Genomic DNA, 6,000 nt, shown 5'->3' with positions numbered 1-6,000 from the left:
CAACCTTTTTTTTTTTTTTTCCAGCTGCTTTCGGATCGGGGTGATTCGCGCCACGGTATATAGACGGTCCTTAAACTTGCCAATCCTGACAGATCGCTCTAACTTGTAGGGGTGCGCACGGAGGGTGGGGAGAGCTGGGCTGTTGTCTTCAGGAAACACGTCACAGGAGGCGGGCTGAGCCCTGGCCACTGATTGGTGGTAAATCCCACTAGTTGCGCGTGAAGGACTGGAGCTGAGATGTATTCATTGGGCCATAGAGTACTGTAGGAGAGAGATCTGCGAGAGGACGTAACTTGAGTTTATTTTGCAGGTGACCTAGGTGTGTAAAATAAAATGTGAAAAATATCAGTAAAAGAATGCCGCGCCCAACGTGGGGCTCGAACCCACGACCCTGAGATTAAGAGTCTCATGCTCTACCGACTGAGCTAGCCGGGCTGCTGGTCACACAGTCTGCTGGTCGCCCTTTTCTTAGCACACCATTCCTAACTGGACAGCCTGTGAAGGGAGAGAGCAATGTGTGCTTGCATGTTTATGTGTGCTGCCTGTATGCCTGCACTCTATGTACGTGCATCTTTACGCAGCCGCTATGTCTCTGTGTTTGTCCATGTCTGCAGATATTTGTGGCGCTTCCCTTAATATGGTTATGTTATTGGTATCTTTCTGTGTAAGTTTATGTATGTCTACACATCTTTACTATGTGTGCAGCTAGCTTCCTCTTCCTACATGTGTCTCTGAAGTAAGTCTCTATGGATAAGTAGACCGTGTGTGTCTGTATCTGTGCGTGTGTGCCTGTGCACAGCCAAGCACACACTCGTTTGCGTCATTAAGACATGTACTGACCATAATCTACCCCCTATGCCATTCACAGATACTAGAAATCCAGGACCCCGAGATACAGGCTAAGAGTGGGTACAAAAAGAGCCCCATGGTCTGCCTGCGATCTCATACAGGAGCAGCTGTGTTAATAGCAGACTGGAGCAATACAGAGAGCTTTGTCCTGGCGGTGAGCCCTTATTGTAGCAGGCTTTTACTTGCAGATAAGCCCAGGGACGCCGTCAGGCCCTTTCAATCTTTGCAAATTAAAGTGGCCTCAAGTCTTGGGCAAGGGTATGGGGGGCAGCGACTTCCCCCATGTTTGCAGGATTTACAGACGTGTTATCACCTCATTGCCTCCAAACACTTGTTCCTCCACATCAGCCTCTTGCTGACAAAGAAGGGTTTATTGCTCTTCAGTGGGCAATTCATGTTTAGTATCCCTGCTGGATGGCCGTCTCCTGATAATCAGCGGCTAGTAACCTTCCCTTTTCACCATTGTAATGTATGCACCCCAGGAGTGCCCCAGACTGTTTTCGCTCTCAGCAGGGGGCCACCAACCATCATGTTGAAATGGGCAACCAAACATCTTCAGCAGGGCCTGGGTAGGCCAACACAGGGAACTATGTCCTGTCAGTGAGCTCTTACAGCAGCAAGCTGCTAATGCCAGGTTGGTGCAATATACAGAACTATAGCCTGGCTGTGAGATAACACAGATCAGGCTCTTGGTGGCAAACAGGCCCAGTATAGAGAGCTCTGGCTCGGCTGTGAGCTAATACAAGGCAGGCAGTTAACGGAAGACTGAGTTAACGCCGATAGCCACAGTGTCTTGAATCGGTCCTGGAAGGTCTGGGATCGCTGTAGGACGCTAAAACGGTCCTGGCACGTAACTGTTGGAACATGTCTTAGCGGTCTTGTAGCTCACCAACAGGGCCACCGCCATGTATATCCCGAAGTCAGGGGATTGCATCAGTGCGTTGCAACCCTGCTCAACTGTAAGGTGAGACGCTAGTTTCCCGCTTTCATTCGGCTTTCTGGCCGCTCTGGGTTCCGTTGCTCTAACGGCTCCCTCTTGCTCTTTCTTTCCACCTTTGTGCTGCGCGCTCCGCGCTCTTCTCCTGTCTACCTTCCCTTTGCCCGGCCGCTCGGCCACTGCATGCTCTCTTGTCTGTGGCAGTCTCCTGTTGTTCACCCAGTCTCTGGGGACTCTTCCATTTCCTGCTTACCTTGTAATAACATCGAGGTTCCAGTCCGTTTTCATTCCTTTCCTAGGACGTTACCCCGCTCTTCAGTAAGCATCCTTGCTGTGCATTCTGGACCCTATAGTCCATTCCTCTTACCTGTGACTGGCCATTCAGGTTGAAGTCTTTCTCCGGTGGTCTATCTGCTCGAATACTCTACTCATCCATCACCCGACCGTTGGAACAACTGCTTTAGCGGCCATCCTGTTACCAAACCAAACCTACCTGCACTAGCTAAGGATACCTGGGTATTTCTGCCTGTCGGCTTTTCCCTGGAGTGGGGTTGGCTCCCCGGAGACCCCACTGCCAGGCTTTTTGCATATTAGTCAAAGTGGCCGCTGGGGGAGCCCGCCCTTACCTCTTCCAAAAGAAGGGAAAGAAGAAGACAGCACCTCAGAGGGGACAGAAGTAGATTGCGTCCTCTGACGACTCCTCATAAACACCAGGTGAGGAGTCGGAGGGAGAGGCTTGTATAGTCACCAAAAGTAACCCCATAGATTCTGAGACACGGCCTGGCTGGGCACTCTTACAGGAGCAGGCTGTTATTGGCAGCTCGGCCCAATACAGAGAGCTTTAGCCTGGCTCTCAGATAATACAGACCAGGCTGTTGTGGGCAGACAGACCCAGTACAGAGAGCTCTGGCTCGGCTTTGAGATAATACAAGGCAGGCAGTTAACGGCAGATTTGCCTGACACTGGGAGCCATGGCATGCCTGCGAACTCCTACAGGAAGAGGCAGTTAATGGCAGATTGGTCCAGTAGAGAGGGCGCTTTCCCATCTGTGATCCGGATTGAGCATGCTGTTAATGGCAGATTGGTCCATACTGACAGCCACGTCATAGCCTTGAGATTCTTCAGGAGCACGACTCTGCGTTTTGCACCTTTCCACAGTCCACGGACAGGACCCTGCTTAGCCTTGGAATAGCTGCAGAGACTACATGCACCCTATCTCTTCTTGCCCAAAGGCATCCGCACTCTAGTGCATGGCACTGGGCTGGGCTGCATTAGGGCTCTCAGACCCCACCTCTGCGACAGTCCTCTAGTTTAACCATCTTTTGCAGGTCCTTTACAGTCCACCGCAGTATATCACCGAAGTTCAGATCTACCAAAGTTGTAAACGTTTTTATTGCTGATGTCACTGGCGAATATCTAGTGCTGATCTTTGTTCTAAAAAGTTCCTATGCTAAAGTCTTAACTACAATCGTCTAACTCGAATGGCCGTTGTGACATCACCCAGATATGATGGCTGTCCACAGCCTTGCTTAAGACTTTGGTGGTTTTTAGGTCTTCTCCAACTCCCTAAAATGAGAAAATTGGCCCATTTGATGACAACTTTTTTGTGCAAATGTGGGGTCCCCCTCCCCTTATCCACTCCCCATACTCTGCCATTCCCTTTACCTTTCCAAATTTAAATCAACCCTTTTATTAATGTCCCCCTCTATATACTGTATTTAACCTTTTAACTTGTCTTCCCCTGTCACCCTGCCTATCCACAGTATGCCATCTGTTTTGTCAACAACAAAACTGCTGTCTAAAGGGTAGTCTGTTTTTACCCCTTCAAGATCACGGTATGCGATTCACAATACCTGTTCTAGAATATTCTGTTCCTAATAGCCATTGAGGTTTCTCTCATTGGCCATACCTGCCTGTAATAACTGGGTGCTGATAACATTTGTTTAGTGTTTAATTACTGCTGAATGCTTTCGTAGCGCCCTCTGTGGGTGTCCGTCCTAAAATATTCCAGAAAAGTGTCTGTTCTGGACTACCCCACTACTAACGAGCGATCTAGAAGGGGGCATTGCTGATATTTGTTCTAAAATGCTGCTTTGCCAAGAGCTGTTCTAGGAACCCCAACTGTTGATGTGTGCCCCAGAATATTAATGTATTGATGGCTGCCCTTGAATATTCAGTAGGTGATGAAAGATGGCGAGTTGGTGGCTGTTTTGCAAAATTCCATCCTTGATGTCCGAGACTGAATGTTCCCCAGCTGGTGTTTGTCCCAATGTATGCCACTGCTGGTGTCTGTTCTGGAATCCATGTTAAGCGTGTTCTGATGTAGTCCGTACCTGATGCCTGTTTTGGAACATGCCCTTGCTTATCTGCAATGCAGAACACGAGAGTGATGTTGCATAGTGTGTGATATTCCATTGCAGATGATTAAAGCTGAATGCTGCTTCTCAGGTTCCCGTTACACGCTGATACGCCGTTGTTTCTCCTGCAGCTCCAGAGCCTGTACTCTTTACCCTGCTGCACCTTTCAGTTGTCAGGATGAGCGGTCTAAGGGCCAGACTCAAGAGCTGATTCTCTTTCCCAGCTGGGTGTTCTGGTCTCCAATTGGGGGCGTGGGTTCAAATCCCACTTCTGACACAACCTTTTTTTTTTCCAGCCGCTTTCAGATCGGGGTGATTCGCGCCACGGTATATAGACGGTCCTTAAACTTGCCAATCCTGACAGATCGCTCTAACTTGTAGGGGTGCGCACGGAGGATGGGGAGAGCTGGGCTGTTGTTTTCAGGAAACACGTCACAGGAGGCGGGCAGAGCCCTGGCCACTGATTGGTGGTAAATCCCACTAGTTGCGCGTGAAGGACTGGAGCTGAGATGTATAGATTGGGCCATAGAGTACTGTAGGAGAGAGATCTGCGAGAGGACGTAACTTGAGTTTATTTTGCAGGTGACTTAGGTGTGTAAAATAAAATGTGAAAAATATCAGTAAAAGAATGCCACGCCCAACGTGGGGCTCGAACCCACGACCCTGAGATTAAGAGTCTCATGCTCTACCGATTGAGCTAGCCGGGCTGCTGGTTGCACTGTCTGCTGGTCGCCCTTTTCTCAGCACACCATTCCTAACTGGACAGCCTGTGAAGGGAGAGAGCAATGTGTGCTTGCATGTTTATGTGTGCTGCCTGTATGCCTGCACTCTATGTACGTGCATCTTTACGCAGCCGCTATGTCTCTGTGTTTGTCCATGTCTGCAGATATTTGTGGCGCTTCCCTTAATATGGTTATGTTATTGGTATCTTTCTGTGTAAGTTTATGTATGTCTACACATCTTTACTATGTGTGCAGCTAGCTTCCTCTTCCTACATGTGTCTCTGAAGTAAGTCTCTATGGATAAGTAGACCGTGTGTGTCTGTATCTGTGCGTGTGTGCCTGTGCACAGCCAAGCACACACTCGTTTGCGTCATTAAGACATGTACTGACCATAATCTACCCCCTATGCCATTCACAGATACTAGAAATCCAGGACCCCGAGATACAGGCTAAGAGTGGGTACAAAAAGAGCCCCATGGTCTGCCTGCGATCTCATACAGGAGCAGCTGTGTTAATAGCAGACTGGAGCAATACAGAGAGCTTTGTCCTGGCGGTGAGCCCTTATTGTAGCAGGCTTTTACTTGCAGATAAGCCCAGGGACGCCGTCAGGCCCTTTCAATCTTTGCAAATTAAAGTGGCCTCAAGTCTTGGGCAAGGGTATGGGGGGCAGCAACTTCCCCCATGTTTGCAGGATTTACAGACGTGTTATCACCTCATTGCCTCCAAACACGTGTTCCTCCACATCAGCCTCTTGCTGACAAAGAAGGGTTTATTGTTCTTCAGTGGGCAATTCATGTTTAGTATCCCTGCTGGATGGCCGTCTCCTGATAATCAGCGGCTAGTAACCTTCCCTTTTCGCCATTGTAATGTATGCACCCCAGGAGTGCCCCAGACTGTTTTCGCTCTCAGCAGGGGGCCACCAACCATCATGTTGAAATGGGCAACCAAACATCTTCAGCAGGGCCTTGGTAGGCCAACACAGGGAACTATGTCCTGTCAGTGAGCTCTTACAGCAGCAAGCTGCTAATGCCAGGTTGGTGCAATATACAGAACTATAGCCTGGCTGTGAGATAACACAGATCAGGCTCTTGGTGGCAAACAGGCCCAGTATAGAGAGCTCTGGCTCGGCTGTGAG

This window comes from Ambystoma mexicanum, chromosome 13 (genome assembly GCF_040938575.1).
Source record: "Ambystoma mexicanum isolate Mex_15411 chromosome 13, UKY_AmexF1_1, whole genome shotgun sequence".
Lineage (NCBI taxonomy): Eukaryota > Metazoa > Chordata > Amphibia > Caudata > Ambystomatidae > Ambystoma > Ambystoma mexicanum.
Note: the sequence above shows the minus strand (reverse complement) of the source record.